Here is a 17,493-nt window from a genome sequence, read left to right as displayed (position 1 = left end):
TTGGAATCCCCTGGGGGGCTTGTTAAACCACAGATGCTAGGCCTGACTCCCAGAATTCCTGATTCAGGAGGTCTGGGGTAGGGCTTGAGAATTTGCATTTCTAACAAATTTCTAGGTGGTGCGGAAGCTACTGGGCACCATCAGGAGCTAGAGAGGACTCTGCTGTTTTAATGATATAGATTTAAGTTTCTAAGCCCCTTTTGAGAAATCCTCCTACTCATGCTCCAGTTGTGCAGCTGCCTAGAACCAGTCTCTGTACCACCCGGAAAACAAAACAAAACAAACAAACAACCAAACAAAAAACCTATTTTCATTACTAACCACAGCTATATTGCAGATTTTGAGATGTAACCACCAATATGGTTTGCAGATGTATTGCGCTTCTACAATGCGCCTGTCTTAACAGTGGGTGTGGTGGGTCACACTGATGAAGTGTAACCCTGCCCTGCCCTTAAGAAGATTAATCTAGTTTGAGAGTGGGAAAAAGACAAACACGGAAAGAAAGGGGTACAAAAAGATTATTAGGTATACTCAGCTTTGGAGCTGACACATCCAGAGGCGAGGATCCCTGGGGGTGGGCATGGTCAGGAAGGCCTCAGGAGGAGTTGGAACTTGATTTTAAACAAAGGTGGGAGTTGAGTAGGTAGGAGATATCTCAGGATAGGCAAACAGGGCTAGTTGGAGCCTGGAGGTGGGAATGAGTGTGTTGGGCTGCGCCTGCTGGGAAGCTAGAGGATAATTGGGTGGGTCGAATGGGGCCAGGTGATGAAAGGGCCCTGGGGCCTGGCCAAGGCATTCAGGCTTGATGGGAAGGGGTAAACAGGTAGAGCAGAGGAGAATGAAATGATATCAGCATTTCAGGAAGATGGACATGGAGGGTGTGTGGGTGGAGGATTGTGGGCAGGAATGCTGATCAGGAGGTGGCACAAAGTGTATCTGTGTGCAACAGTCTCGCTCAAGATAGTGGCAGGTATGAAGAGAGATTAGTCAATTCCATTCAGAAAACATGTACCATAGACCTACTGTGTGTCCAGCACTGTATCGGGTGCCTGTGGATACAAGGATGAGTGATTCCTGGCTCTGCCTGAGGACTTCAGTCTCCTGAGGAAGAAGAATATATAAAAAGAGAATTCCAGTAAAATGTGCTGAATGCCATGAGAGGGACACAAGGAACATTTTGAAGGAAAGATCAGTAGTGACTGAATAAATTCTGGCTGACTCTCCTGTGCCCCTTTTGATCTTATGTTTGCAGACTACAAACGGGGTCCTGCCTTTTCCCCTTGTTGCCTGTAAGGCTGTTGGTGACCTTGCGGCTCAGTGGCCTGTGCTGATTCCCCAGGGAATTCACCCCTGACTGGATAATTATAGTGCTCTGCTGTGCTGCTTGGTGGGGGGTGTCCATTCAAGTGTTTAGTTTCTCTCTTTCTCTCCCTCCCTCTCTCTCTCTCTCTCTCTCTCTCTCTCTCTCTCTTTTTTTACTGTTAAAACAACACAGGAAATTTTTAAAGGAAAGTTTTCATTTGGCTATTCATCATCCCAGCACATTTTTGCACCCATGTTCTCTACTATGTTTTGGTCACACAAGTGTATTTAAAACAAAACAAAAACGGAAATCAAACTGTACATACCATTTGCACATGTTTACTTAACATTTTTATAATACGCGGTGATCCTATTTATCACATTCATGTTGCTGTACTCTACGGCAGTTCCTTAGCTGAAGATGTTTTATTTCCAGCTTTTCCTTGTGTATGGAGTTGTTTCTTCTTTTGAAGTCTCTCCATAGGTCATTCCCAAAGGGCACTGTACTTGGACTCAGATCATCTGATTTTGGGTTCCAGGTCTGTGGCTAGTTAGCTATCTCTTTAAGCTTCAACTTCCTGGTCTATAAAAAGGGAGATAATAGTGACTGTACAGGATTTTGAGATGAGACCCAGGATGGATGTACGTGGAAGGGTTTTATACCTCTTTAGGCACAGTTGACATCACTCAGTAAAAGGATGTGAGTATTTTTATATTTCCTTCTTTTTTTATTTTATTTTATTTTTTTTTATTTCCTTCTTTTTTTAAAAAAAAATCTCTTTAAGTAAAATAATTCACCTACCCTTTATAGTTACACAATTTAATGGCTTTTAGTATATTCAGATTTGCACATCATCATTACAATCAATTTTAGAACATTTTATCACCCTGAAATAGAAACCTTATACCCGTTAACAGTCATTCCCCATGTCCCCCAATCCCTCTAGCCCTATACAACCATGAATCTAATTTTATCTCTGTGGATTTGCCTATGCTGGTCATTTTATATAAGTGGAATCATACAATATGTGGTGTTTATGACTGGTTTCTTTCACTTATCATAATGTTTTTTAAGACTCATCCATGTTCAGCATGCATCAAAAACTTCATTCCTTTTAATTGCCAAATAATATTCCTTTGTATGGATATAGCAAATTTTCACTTATCCATGTGTCAGTTGATGGTCATTTAGATTGTATCATTCTTGATATGATAGCACTGTAGTGCTAAATGGCATTTATCAAACACTGCTGTGTGTCCCAAGCTGTTTGATGTGCTAGAAAGGAGGTCTCTTGGTCTTACTCTTGGGTACTTTTCCAACATAAGAGTTAAACCACTGGGTGTTATTCTGTTTGTTGACAAATTGAACACCAATAAAAAATAAATTTATTATTAAAAAAAAAACATAAGAGTTAAACCACAGAAATTAGTAGACCCATCAGAGAACTGTCCCAGTGAGTTAGGAAGAATCCCAGGGCAGAGTAAGCACATGCCTTCTAGGAGGATGCCTCTGCCTTCCTTCTTAGCACTAACTGTTCAGGGCTGGGAGATCAGAGGGAGGACTTCAGGAGGCAAAGAAGGCTATCTGGAGGAGGGGCCTTCCAACTAGCTCTTCAAGGATAGAAAGCTCTGGCTGGAGCTAAGAGGAGGTGGACATCTTGGACAGGTGTGAGCAGAAGACAGGTTGCCGTGATAGGAGAGCAGAGGGAAAATTGGGGGGCACTGGGTTGGCTAGATTATGAGCTGAGGGGATCTTATGCCTTCCCATCATTTGGGGGTACATGAGAAAGGGTTGTGTGATGATGAGCGTGATGAAGTGAGGATGGGCCCACCCCTGTCTTTGAGCTTTCCTTGCATTATCAGTGGCTACTTGGAGCTGGGCCACTTGTTGGAGCCAGGCTACCTGTGGGTGGGAAGGAAGAGTAGTCTCCACTTCCTGCTTGGCTCCCTGTGAGACTGATGTAATCTGGACTTGGCCTCCTCCTCCCCTAGCTGCCAGGCCTTCCCCTTAGGCGCCAGGTCTAAGCTGTCTGAAACTTGAGGCACACTGGAGAGGAGAGGAGAGAGAACTGGGCTGCCCGTCAGGAGACCTGTCTGGTCCTGGATTTGTTGCTGCCTGGGAGAACAGGGAACTTGGGCAGGGCCATTCCCTTTGCTGGGTCTCTGTTGTCCCATCTAGGAAGTGAGGGTGATGGTGAGAAGTTCCCTTTATTTCCATGGTTCTATGAGGTTTGCCAAGTTTTATTGTGCACTGGGAGATCTCAGACAACTTTCCTTGTTTGGCTCTGTCTGCTTTGGCAATTTGTGGGGAGTTTGTTTCTTGAGGGTCCTGACATAAGACCCTTCTGTACATCCTTAGCTGGGGAGTGTCAGGAGCCAATATGTATCATATAAACCAGAACATAATATGAGGAGAGAAGTTACTTTAGTGTCTCCTGCTTCTGATCGGTCACCCTGAAGCCTGTGGCCTCTGATGCTAAGAGCTGATTCTCTGACTCTGGCCTTTTTTGGTAAACTGGCAAAAGCTATATGTGTCTGATTCAGGTTGGTATAGACCTTGGTGGTAGGTGTTGCTATGGTACCAGAGGAGTCAGGGCTGGCATGGGGGAGCCAGGTGGACCGGTATGGTGGGCTGGAACCATTTGGTGTTGGTTGGTGCTGAAGCCCTCTTGTTGGGGTGCCAGGAGATGGCATAGGCAGAGCAATGCTGGGCAGGTTGGTTTTGCCCATGTTGCAGAGATTTATGTGGGATGGGTCTGGTTCTACTCCTGGATCCAGTCCTTGTGTTCACTTTCCCTCCTTTGTGGGCAACATAGTTTCTTGTTTCTTCCCCACTCCCGCCTCCACCTTGGCCATCTGTCTCCCAGTGTTGGCTGTTGGCCTCAAGCATGAGGGACTCTAGGCAGATTGGTACAAGCCCATTCCCATCTTGGGAGGGTACATGGCTGTCCTCCCACCTCCTGGGCTGTTTTGGACATCCTTTTCTATGTCTTCTCCAGCACCTGCACATCTTTCCTGAGCTGCATGTGGTATTTCTGGACTGGCAGCTGGGATTTGGGTCAAGGGAGGATAATGTTTCTGTTCTTGTTTCCAATATGTATGGTGACTGTTTACTAAATCCCTGATCAAAACACATGGCATCACACACAGCCTGAGAGTAGAACAGAATGCTTAAAATTGCTGCTTTTGTGGAAAATCTAGGCAGGATAATTTGCTACAAGCTGACTGGAACCTGTCTTGCTGAGAGCTTCTTAGCTCCTCCAATATCACAGGTAGGAAGATTCCCCAGGGGAAGGTATTAGGACTTACAAGACAGTCTTTGTCTTCGTATAGGCAAGATCTGAAGCATAGGCCTTAGGCCAGAGCAGGAGAGCAAGTAGTCCAGCTGAGCTCTTTGGGCTCAGTTTCCCTGCCTGGGGAGTGGAGCTCTCTGCTAGTCACCTTCCCTACTCACTTAAGTGCTGGGAGGATTAGGTAAGAGAGTGTTTTTGAAAGCTCTTGAAACCCTCACCTGAAAGGAGTTATAGAATAGAAGGAATTAATGTTGCAAAGGAAAGAAAGAGAAGTCGTCACTATTTTGGCCCTGAAGCCAAGAATGTTAGGTCAAAAAACAACTTGTGGCTGCTGAAAGGGAGGGTGTGGCTTTTAGAGTTATGTCTTGGGTTGTGTCTTGGCTGATGCAGGAGGCAGTTCTGCCCATGCCCAGTGCATTTGTGAGAGCCCATGAAAAAGAGCCTGTGTGCATCCCAGAGCCTGTGCCAAACCCTGGGGCCTACCATGTGATTGCTTTGATCAAAGCTGAGGGGAAGGCCCCACCAAACCAATCAGTAGAGACCCCCACTTCCACACCATGCCAACGGGGCAGTAACAACTTTGAAAGTCTGCATCCTGCTAAGGAGCTCCAAACCCTCAGGACATTCTACTGGTCTAAAAGAAGCTGTCCCTTCCAAGTAAAGGTATCAGCATGGGGCAAGTCATGGGATGATGATAATGATTTTTTTTGAGGGGGGAGGGGCCGAAGGAGAGGGAGAAAGAATCTTAAGCAGGTTCCATGCCCAGCACAGAGCCCAACATGGGGCTCGATCTCACAACCCTGAGATCTTGACCTGAGCTGAAATCAAGAGTCAGACTCTTAACCAACTGAGCCACCTAGGTGCCCCAGTGATGATGATTTTTACTCCCATCCCCCACATTGAATGAATGACTCTAGATACTGATCATCAAAAGCTGCTAATAATACAGAGAGACAGCTGTGTATGCTCCTAATGAAGCACCTATGGAGTTCTATCAGAAACTCAAACTTCAATCTGATCAAACTTCTAGACCCAATTTCTAATCCATAGGAAATACAGGGGACAGAGAAACATGTTCAACAACACAATGGGTCAGCCAGAACTGGAAAAGAAAACTGCAGGGCAAAAGACTGAGTATTTTCACCAAATGAATTTTAAGAAAAAGAGAGAGATGGAAAGAGGGAAAGAGAGAAAGAGAAAGAGAGTGAGGGAAGAGAAAAAAGCAGGGAAAAGAGAAGAGAGGGGAGAAGGAGATCTGTAGATTAAAAGAGACTTAAGAAAAAAAAAAGAGAGACTTAAGAGACATTCTCAATCAGTTACAACAGAGGGACCTTAATAGGATTTTGATTCAATGAAACAAACTGTGAAAAACCTTTATGACACCATAGGGGAAATATTGGCACCAACAGGGTATTGATATTAAGGAATTATTTTTATTTTTAGAAGTATGATAGGTACTGTGGCTATAGTTTTTAAAAAGGAGCTCTTACCTTTGAGACACACATCCTTAAATATTTACAGATGACATACTATTATGTCTGGGATTTGCTTTAAGATAATCGAGCAGAGTGGGGAGTCAGTAGGCAGACGAAATGAGAAGGCTAGGAACTGATAATTGTGGAAGTTGAAAAAAATTGTTTTTAATGAGATTGGACAAAAACTTTTATGGGACTGCGTGACCTCCAAGTTGATTCAGAAACCTTATTCAGAAGACATGTACCAAGTCTCGGTGTCACAAGCATCACTGAAATATTTGCGGACCATATGAACTCCAGTACAATAGAACATGAAATAGAATAGGATGATTTTCTATTTTCTGGGTTGGCACAAAGTAGTAGTAATAATAAGAGTAATTAATATCTATAGAAAATCTACTGTGCATTGGATGCTGTTCTTTGCTCTTTGTATCCATTTGATCATCACAACTCTGTAAGGTAGATACTATTATTTTGGAATTTTTCAGATGTGCAGGATTATTTGAGATTTACAGAAAAGTTACAAAGATAAGCACACAGAGTTCCTGGATACCCCTTACCCAAGTCCATCTAATTCTAATGACATCTTACATACCCATATTTTTCAGAACTAAGAAACCAGCATTAGTACATTACTGTTAACTATACTCCAGACTCTCTCTGGCTCTCACCAGTCTTGACATTAATGTCCTTTTTTCCATTCCAGGATCTCATCTAGGATACCACCTTGTATTTAGTTGTCATGTCTCCTTAGGCACGGAATCACCTATAGAGTTTTGTCAGAAATTCAAACCTGAATCTGAGCAAACCTCTAGGTCCAAGTACTAATGTGCAGGAAATACAGGGGACAAAGGAACTCTGGTCTGTGACTATTTCTGTCTTTCTTTGTTTTTCACGATCTTGAGGAGTTTGAGGAGTCCTGATCAGGTATTTGTAGAACGTCCCTCTGTTTCGGTTCGTCTGATGTTTTCCTCATGAGATTCTGAACTTGGGGCAAGAATACCACCAAGGTGAAGTACCCTTCTCATTCCCTGCTAGGAGGGGGTAGCTGACATCAACATGACTCATTACTGGTGATGTTAATTTTGATGACTTGACTAAGGTGTCAACCAGGTTTCTTCACTGGAAGGTTACTGTTTTTCCCTTTCCATGCTCTATTAGTGAGTCACTGAGTCTGGCCCACACTCAAGGGGAGAGGAACTCAGCTCTGCCTCATGGAGAGGGGGGTATAATTTTATATATATATATATATTTGGAGTTCTTCTGTAAGGAAGATTTAATAACCTCATCTTAAATATGGCAAACGAATTCAGTCAAGGGATGAATTCTCCATGGGCAGCTGCAAGCTGTGTCTGCTTAACTTTGTGAATCCCCCCCAACTCCAAGCTTGGCCAATTTCCCGTGTAGCCTGGTTGCTGGACTTGGCTGTAAGAATCACTTTGGCTCCCAGTTCACCTTGACATTCATCACCAGCTCCCAGAATGAACCATGGAGTCCCATCAGCTAGAGATAGACGGGAACATAGAGTCCATCTGACCTCGTGATATTCAAGCTGTGTTCCTTGGAGCCACAGCCCCCGCTCTGGGGGCCAACACAGGAGAAAGGGGAATGGGGATTGAGCATGTGGCTTCTCCATCCCTGCATTTCTCTTTTCATTTGTTTTACATGTTGGGCTTTTCTAGTTAAGAAGTTTGAAGACTGGATTACATCAGTCATCTCATTTAAAATGAGGCAACTAGGGACATCTGGGTGGTTCAGTCAGTTAATCATCTGACTCTTAATTTTGGCTTAGGTCATGATCTCAGGGTCATGGGATCAAGCCCCACCTCGGGCTCTGTGCTCAGCAGGGAGTCTGTTCAAAATTGTCTCTCTCTCCCTCTGCCCCTCCCACCTGTGCTTATTCTTTCTTACTCTCCCTCTCAAATTAATCAATCAATCTTTTTTTTTTAAATGATTTTGTTTATTTATTTGAGGAGAGAGTGAGTAGAGCAAGAGAGAGAGCATGAGCAGAGGAATCTGACTCAAGGCTCGATCCCAGGACCCTGAGATGAAAGCAGATCCTTAACTGACTGAGCCACTCAGGCACCCCAACAAGTAAATCTTTTTTTTAAAAAATGAGGCAACTAAGGGATGCCTGAGTGGCTCAGCGGTTGAGCATCTCCCTTTGGCTCAGGGTATGATCTTGGGGCCCCAGGATCGAGTCCCATTTCGGGCTCCCTGCAGAGAGCCTGCCTCTCCCTCTGCCTATGTCTCTGCCTCTCTCTCTCTCTCTCTCTGTCTCTCATGAATAAATAAATAAATAAAAATATTTCCCCCAAAATGAGGCAACTAAGGTCCAGATAGGGTGACTGATTTACTCTCCATCACGTGGCAGATTAAACCTGGGTTGTTGAACTTTATTAGGGATAAGTAAAGAAACAAGAATCCCGGTGATGCTGGAAGCATTAGATACCCCGTAAGGACCTTATCTTGCAGTCTACAGCATGTGTCTAGGTCTCTGCCAGCAATGGGACTGGCTATGATGAAGCACGGTCACTAAATCTTCCCATGAATATAGGTCAGTTTCACACCCTAGGCTGTGTTGGCCTTCTGGGTTCTGACTTTTTCAGTCACTGAAGAGGGATGGGATCTGGATATGTGGCCTGCAGGGAGCAGAGAAGAGCCAAAGCAGGCAGGCCCTGTCCTTGCTCCCAAGGTCAGTTCCTCCCCTCCTCACCTCCCTGCATCCCGCCCCTGCCCTCTTCAGCCTCCCAGCCTAGGGCCCATTCCTACTCATTCCTGCTTTGAATGAGTTGATAAAGGATTTGCCCACAACCCTACCCCCCCACCTCCAGCAACACACACACACACACACACACACACACACACACTCTCTCTCTCTCTCTCTCTCTCTCTCTGTTGCCAGTTTCATTAGCTTGATGATTCTCTGTTAAAAAGCTCCAGTACTATAAGGAATACTACTTTAAAGAAACGTGGTATGGGGTCAGAGGCCCCCCAGATCTTACCAGTAGCTGCCCACTGTGTCTGTGCATGAGACCCATGAAGCTTGTCCATGTGTTTGTGTGACCTTCTGCAGTTTACAAAGTGTGCTCACTTCCATTGTCATGGGTGGGCCTCACAGCAGCCTTCCATAGGCAGGGAGTACCCTCATTTTATAGAAGAGTAGGAAGAGGCTGAGAGACTTTATGACTTACCCAAGTATGACAGCTCTCTCGAGGAAGCTGGTACCAGATCCCAGGCCACCTGAGTCCTGGGATCACCTATCGCATCTGTAGACAAGTGGCTGTAGGTTCTGAGGATGGGTGCTCTGCCTCTGCAGGCCTATCCTAAAAGTCTACAATTACTTGTGACTGAGGTAGAAAGGAACATTCGGGTTCAGGGGTCAGTTGGTGATTTTTGTTTCAGTCAGAACTTGATTGGTGAGATGCGTAGGTGGCTTAGTGGTTGAGTGTCTGCCTTGGGCTCAGGTCATGATCCTGGGGTTCTGGGATTGGGTCCCACATCAGGCTCCTCACAGGGAGCCTGCTTCTCCCTCTGCCAATGTCTCTGCCTGTGTCTCTCATGAATAAATAATCTTAAAAAAAAAAAGAACTTGATTGTAGAAACTTGGATTGATTGTAGAAACTTGAATTGAGTGCTCGCTTCAGCAGCACATATACTAAAATTGGAACGATACAGAGAAGATTAGCATGGCCCCTGCGCAAGGATGACACGAAACTTGAATTGATTGCTCTCTCATGGCCAAGTTCCCAACACATTCTGGTGATGTTCAAGGATGGATCAAACTCGGTCCTGCTTGGCTGTCAAAGTGATCTGAATCCTGACCTCCTTTCTCATTGTCTCTCCCCAGGCTGCTGAGTCTGTTTTTTACCAATTTCCCATCAACTCTAGATGAGCCAAGCAAGGTCAGGAGTAAGGCTCTGGAGCCAGTTCTTTTGGGTTTAGATTCCAGCTTTGCCCCTTCCTAGCTGTGTGATTGGGGAAAATTACTCACCCTCTCTGAGCTCCAGGAGCCTCATCTGTAAATGGGGCAATCAGGATACCTCTCTTATCAGATCACTAAGAGGACCAAGTGAGTTAATACATTCTAAAATGGTGCCTAGAATATAACAAGAAATAAATGGTAGCTCTCATTTTTAAAAACGAGTAAAAAGTCTTCGTAAAATAGAGCAAGATATAACTACAAAATAATGAGTGATCAGTTGTTGTTGTTTTTAAATAAACTGGAGAACCTTCCAAGGATGCTGTCAATTCTGAAAATAGTCCTGAAATTCTTTCCTGGGAATTGCCTTCTGTGCCAGATTGCAAACCATATGAGACAATCAGACACATTATGGTCTCATTCTATGAAACTTCAGTTAACTATAATCCTCTGCCAAATGGAATTGTGTGCATGTGTATATGTGTGACCCTTTAAATAGGCAGATCAAAAGAAAACAAGATGGTATCAGGAATCTAGTTTATATTTTAGGGGTAAGGCCCCAGTTTCTCACACCCATAGCTCAGTTTACAGCCCTCTCCAATGACAGATGAAAAGATATGTTCTGACAAATTTGCCACATCCATCTATCAGTTCATTCATTCATTCAAAAATATTTATTGACAGTTACATGCAAATTGCCATAATAGATGCTATGGAAGACTTGATAAGAGGAGCACTTGAAGACATTTCAAGATCTGTTAATCTTCAAAGCCATATTTGATCAAAGCACATATATAGAATCTTATTCATTACTAAGGCAGGTAAAGCTGATTCATGTTCCCAACAAGAACACCCAAATAAGGAAGGAATTTCTGATGAACTTTGTTACTAAAACATTTTTTAGAATCAGGTCACCCTTTCCTCCAAACTCTATGAATGGTTAATCCGTGTTGAGCTGCTACATTTCCACCAGCTGTGGCTCCAAGGTGCCACCTTTAAGGCTGTTTATGCCATTCTCTTCAAGACCCCCATGCTTGGCTCCTCCTCTGTAATGGGAATTGGTAAAAATACCTGTCCCCAAGGGCTTCCTAGGGATTTGGTAAATATGAAATAAGAGAGCTCACATAAAACCACTTTGTTTTTTGTTTTGTTTTGTTTTTTTATAAAACCACTTTGTAAATCATAATGCTACCTTGTAAGAGTCAATTATTATTATTATTATTATTATTATTATTATTATTATTATTATTCAAGAGAGGAATCGTTCAACAGATATTTATTAATATGTGTTTGCTCATTATTCTGTCCTTTACCAAAGTATGTAAACAGTCTCATAGGTCCAGATTTCCAGCAAGAAGTGCCAGAACCAAAGAGAATGTGGAGTGAATTTTTGGATACTCAGAGTTCTATTAAGTAGTAGATTGGGGGCTTGATATAAGTTTTTTTAACAAAGTGCTTCTCAAACTTTAATATGTACATGACTCACATGGGGGTCACGGTAACATGCAGATTCTGATTCAGTAGTGCTAGCATGGGGTCTGAAATTCTGCTTTACTAACCACTCCCCAGGTGAAGTCAATGCCACTGGTGCAAATATATCACTTTGAGGAATGATCTTCTTGGGGGTGCAATGTTCAGTGGTGAGGAAAGGAGAGGAAGTGCAGCCCAGGGCCCTGGGAGGGAGATTTCCAGGAAGATCGTGGTGGGAGCTGTGATTGGAATTCTTTGCCCCTACTTCCTTCCCATCCTCATCTGAAAGAGGCTGTTATCTTCCTGGACTGTGTCTTTGCTCTGCATTTTAGTTTTTTTTTTTTTTTAGATTTATTTATTCATTTGACAGAGAGAGAGAGAGCAAGCACAAGCAGGGAGAGCGGCAGGCAGAGGGAATTGGGAGAAGCAGAGTCCCTGCTGAGCCAGGAGCCTGATGTGGGACTTGTTCCCAGGATTCTGGGGATCATGACTGGAGCCGAAGGCAGATGCTTAAAAGACAGAACCACCCAGGCACCCCTTTGCTCTGCATTTTGGAGGAAGAAAAGCACATTGTGAGAGCTTAGGGGAAGGAGGAGGAAGGAAGGAGATTGCACCATCATGTATGGTAACCGTCCTATCTAGGTGACAAGCTGCATTTCCTCATGGCTGGACAGTGATCTAGAGAGAGCAGAATGAGCCAGTTCCTGCCTTCAGCATCCAGTGGGCAGCACAGCTGAATCCGGTGCAGACCAGAACTCTTTTCTTTGTCAGTACTGGAGGTGGCTGAAGAATGTTGACTTCAAGTGTTTTGCAAAAGGGAACGGCTGAGGAATAAGCAATTGAGGTGCTCCCACCCTTTCTTTTTGCATCCTTCTGACACATTTTATCACTTTCTCGTCCCAGTTTCCAACTCTGGGTGCCCTCATGCTGACCTCTAGCACCCCCAAAGACCTCCGCTGCAGGGCCCATCTTTCTCTGCTTTCTCCTAGGTGCCTCAGTGCTCCCCACTTCCAACTTATCCCTTCTCCTTTTGCATCAAAATTTCCTTTCTCTTCTGCAGCATAGCTGAATTATGCCAATTGGTAGGAAAGTAATCGGATTCAACTAATTTAGGCCTGCATGACGCTAATCTAAGTAGCTGTTAGTTATTTATGTTGTTACGAGCTGTGACACAGGTGGGTTCCTCCCTACTGCTGTCTCATCAGAGCCCGAGCCACAGGAAAGCCTGGTGCTTTGTAGAGGTCTCTTTTGTTACAGATGGTGATACCTCAGGAGTCTGGGTATGGCAGGAGCTGTGGGGATAAAATGCAGGTAGACCTGGTTGCGGGGGTGTCTGTGCAGGGAGCAAGGTTTCCTCTGCCTCCATAGCAGGCACCAAGTAAAAGCAGGAGGCTGTGATGTAAGGGGACATTTGTTATAGTGGTTTCACACTGAGTCTTCTGGTGCAGACTTAGGGGCTTTCCTCTGTGTGTGATTCCACTCTACCGCCTTCTGTGCAATTTCATTTTTATTTAGCCACGGTCATGGGCATTACTTTGCTAAAAATTTAAGAAAGAAAAAGTGAAAAGAGAAAGAGCTCTGCTACCAGAAAAAGTTTGGAAATCCTTGCCATCCTAGAAAGACATGGAATAGGGGCGCCTGGGTGCCTCAGTGGTTGAGTATCTGCCATTGGCTCAGGTTGTGATCCCGGGGTCCTGGGATAGGGAGCCTGCTTCTCCCTCTGCCTGTGTCTATGCCTTTCTCTCTGTGTCTCTCATGAATAAATAAAATCTTAAGAGAAAGAAAAGAAAAAGAGAGAAGGAAAGAAAGAAAGAAAGAAAGAAAGAAAGAAAGGAAGGAAGGAAGGAAGGAAGGAAGGAAGGAAGAAAGAAAGAAAGAAAGAAAGAAAGAAAGAAAGAAAGAAAGAAAGAAAGAAAGAAAGAAAGAAGGAAAGAAAGAAGAAAGACACAGAACAGGTGCTGAGAGACCTGGGATCTCAGGCTGCCCAGCTGTGAATTGCTCTGTGACCTTGGGCAAGCCCTGAGTGTTTCCTCAACTGTCAGAGGGGTCCTTCCTCTCCCCTGTGGTTTTACCCTACAGTTCCGTGACAAGCAGCTGTTGGCAGCTGTGGGAGCAGGACTGTCCCTCCCACTCCCCTGGCTGTGCCCTGGACAGACTTGGCTCTCACACCTGGCCTGTGGACCATTCTCACTCTCAATCCCAGCCTGGTCAGATAATTCCTCAGCTGGAAAGGAAGGGGAACTTTGACCAAATAACTTTGCATCTTCCTCTCCACTGGGATCATGAGAAAGTTCCTTGCAAAACAGAGAGGGACTGGGCGGGTGGCCAGCGGAGTATACATGTGGTGCTTCTGAGCTGAGTTTAGTCTGTGTCAAAGAGGCACCTACTGTGTACCCTGTGTGAGCTTAGGTGTCCTAGAGGTAAAGTGAAGTTCCACAGAACGGTGCTGCCTTCAGAGAGCGTGAGAAAGAAAACACGCAGAATGTTTAGTTCAGAGAAGACATTGGCAAACGTACCTTCTTCAAATCCTTGGTGATTCATATATGAATGAGGAACTTCATTTGTTCATCTTTGTGTCTCCAGTGGCTGCACTCAAGACTCATTTATACAACTCACAGGCCCTGAGCCCTGATAAATGCCAAAAGCACAATAGTGAACAAGACAGCACTGTCCCTGCCTTATAGGAGTTTTTAGCTCTGCAGGATGGGAGGAAGGCATGGCTGTGGGATTCAGGCAAGTAGACAATCAGAATAGCTCAGGGCAGTAAGAATTGTGATGAATGCTGAGTTGTATACACAGGGCATCTGTCGCCCTGGTCCTGACAATCTCAGCCCTCCTACCTGTGCTTTCTGGCAATTTCCCAGGGTCTGGCCCTGGGAGTGGGCCCACCCAAAAGAGACCCAGAGACCCAGGTAAAGAGCTCTGATTATCTGGGGACCCTTTTCTGTGTGTAAATGAAGCTCACCAGCCAGACCCAGTGTCTGGCAGGGGATCCTGCAGAGTCCTTGACCTGCAGGAAATGGTATAGTGGCAGGAGATCCAAGGGAGATAGTCTGTCCCCTGGCTGTCCTGAGCCTTGATCTGTCGAGATGTGGCTCAGCTTCTCATTCAGCTCTGAAGGGAAAGCTGGAACCTGCCAGCTCTCAAGATAAGGCAAGAATGTGCCTGTCCGGCCAGTCTGGGGCCCATGTGGGGCCCATGTGGGAGCCGGTGACTGCTCTCTTGGCCTGTTTGTCTAAGGGTAGAAGTGATTTTCTGAGATATTGAGGAGAAGGAAAGAGCAGCCTGCAACCTTGGGTGAAAACATCTCCTCTGAATCAGGATATTCATTGTCTCATTTATTTATCTTTCACATTTAGAAACCATTCACTGAGCAGGGAGGATATGCCAGGCTCTGTGCTAAGTGTCCTTGTATTTCTCTAATTAAAATTCCCTAACATTCCTGCAAGTTTAAGTGTATTATTTCCATTTTACAGGCATGGAAACTGAAGCCCAGAGAGCTAGAACTAAGATCATACTTACAAGTGTTTATCATATGGCACATTCTGTTCTGAGCCCTTAGATCTGTCAATACATTTAAATCCTATCACAGCCTATGAGGTGGTTGTCATCCTCATCTTACTGATGAAGAAACAGAGGCAAAGAAAAGTTAAGAAACTCACTCAAGTTACCAGAGCCAGCTAGTAATGGAACTGGACTGGGTTATCCTAGGGTCCTTCCCAGATCAGAGCTCCCTATGCCCTCAGAGTGCGGCTGGTTAATTTCTACCCTTCTGTGACTCTTACATGGGTCATGTGTGCAAGGACAGGGACACACTGAGGCAGCTAGTGAGGAAGGCCCTGTGAGTGGGTTTCTAGAGCAAAGAGGCCATGGGCTGGGTCTATTCTAGATTGCAATTTGGGTAGACAGAGGAAAAAATAAATCACATTGGATGTGACACATACCCTTCCTGCATTCTGACAATTAGGCTCAAAGGCAACATGCCAGGCAGTGGCAAATCCTGTAATGACTTAGAGCAGCAGAGTTAGAGGAATTGGGGAGTGGCAGCCCCAAGAATGCCTGGTAGCTTCTAATTGGGGGTGGTGATGAGAGAGGAGGTGGCAAAGCTGCAACTCTGAGCCACTTGCCCAACAGAGTTTCTGGCTTCTGGGAGCAGGGGAGGGATGGGAGGAGGCTTTGGACAGGAATCTGAATCCAAGAAGACTTGGACCTGTTCCCTTCCACCCACCCCACCTCCAGGCTTGTGGGAGACTGGGTGTGGATCTGAAGTCAAATCCCTCTGAGGGTGGGGATGAAGGGATGGGCCACCTGTGAGCTGGGGAGGGGGATGGGGTGTCATCATTTTAATTCTATGGGAAATGCCTTCTGCTCTGAGATCAATCACCTTTTGGGATCAAGTGAGTATTTGGGTGGTTCTGTCTTGGATCTTTTATGGTTTGGAGGCTTCTTCAGCCGTCTGTGAAATAGGCCGAGTTCTGTCTTTGCAGGTGTGCTCCGCAGCTGTCTTTCTCTGTGCTACGGTGATGGGAACACAGAACCACTTATAGTTAGTTCTTCCTATTTATGTGTGTTGAGGATTGGAGACAACATAGAATAAGAAGCACATAGAATTGGAAAATAAAAGTAGAAGATCAAAAGCCACGTGCCCTCCAAAGAGTATGATTTATCAAATAGGTGGCAAGGCCTGGAATCTGCATTTTAAAGATCTTATGTATGTATTTTTAGAGAGAGAGAGAGCGAACAGGGGGAGGAGCAGAGACAGAAGGAGAGAGAGGGAATCCCAGGCAGGCTCCATGCTGAGCACAGAGACCCACATGGGGCTCAATTCTCATAACCTAGGAGATCATGACCTGACCCAGAACCAAGAGTTGGGCACTCAACTGACTATGCCATCCAGGCACTCCATTTTTAAAAAGATATTGTTAACTTATTCTGAGACAGAGAGAACATGAGTGGGCATCTATTTTAATGAAGTTCCCCCAGATGATTCCAAAATACCCCAAAGTTTGAGAACCACTGGCATGAAGGAAGGAGGAAGAAAATATACCCAGGATCTAGGCCATCATAGTTGCTACTGACCACCAAGATAACAAAAAAGAAATAAGATAGATTATGTCATTTTCATTTTCTGAAATGAGGAAGAGTATCAGTTTTTCAGGGTAGACAGACTTCTTCGTGGTGCTGATTTCTGAAAGAAAACCATCATGTGTATCCTGTTACAAAGGACACTAAACAATATAATGGATAATCCAGGGGCAAGAGAGATGTTTTTCATCCCTCAAGGGTCTGTTGAGCTGATCACCCCATGCAGCTGCAGCCCCTTCAGGGGTCACCAGGCCCCCTCTGCAGCAGGACTTGCGCACCCTCAGATGCCATCCCTTCCTGCTATCAACCAGGAGGAGGGACATCACCAGGAGGAAAAGTGAGGTTACTTTGAGGAAGGGAGCAGGTGTGGAGGATGAGAAATGGCGGTGGTTCTCCTGGGCCTATGCAGTAAGTTTGAAGGTATATAACCTGATTTGAGTGCCTAGGTGACCAACCAAGTCAAGAGTTTCACCCCAAGCCACAAGTTACCTCCCTCACTGTGCTTCAAGCACAGCATCTGGGTGATTGAAGCGACAAGAAGGAGTAGAGAGAGATAAAGGGGAAAAACTGGTTAACACCATCTGCTACTAAGAGGACCCGAAGCTCCTTTGTAGACAATACAATCAGGTGGGTAAAATATTTGCACATATGTGACAAATAGATAATATTACAAATATATAAAGAGCTGTCATAAATACTAACAAAAAGGCAAACACCCCGATAGAAAAATTAGCAAAGCAGATATGAGTATGCAGTTCAAATCACCCATAAACATAGGAAAAGTTGTTCATTCTCACTAATAATCTATGACAAGTCAATTACCTCTTTTTTACAAGTTAATTAATTTAATTCAAGTTAAAACAATAATGAGATATCATCTTTTGAATATCAAAATAGTAAAGCTGAAAAAAGTAATGAGCCAGTATTTGGCAAGATGCATATAGAG

The 17,493-nt window shown here is 44.6% G+C and overlaps 1 protein-coding gene and 1 non-coding gene across 7 annotated transcripts in view; both read left to right on the top strand.

Annotated features, from left to right (window-relative positions):
* DAPK2 (death associated protein kinase 2) overlaps window positions 1–17,493 on the top strand; it is a 124,732-nt gene that overhangs the window by 41,633 nt on the left and 65,606 nt on the right. The window lies entirely within an intron of this gene.
* Window positions 9,705–9,809, top strand: LOC112676220 (U6 spliceosomal RNA). The gene has a single exon (XR_003146390.1). It is a non-coding gene; the product is annotated as a U6 spliceosomal RNA (small nuclear RNA).

The sequence above is a fragment of the Canis lupus genome, chromosome 30 (assembly GCF_003254725.2).
Source record: "Canis lupus dingo isolate Sandy chromosome 30, ASM325472v2, whole genome shotgun sequence".
Taxonomy (NCBI): Eukaryota; Metazoa; Chordata; class Mammalia; order Carnivora; family Canidae; genus Canis; species Canis lupus.
This window is presented reverse-complemented; position numbering and strand designations above follow the sequence as displayed.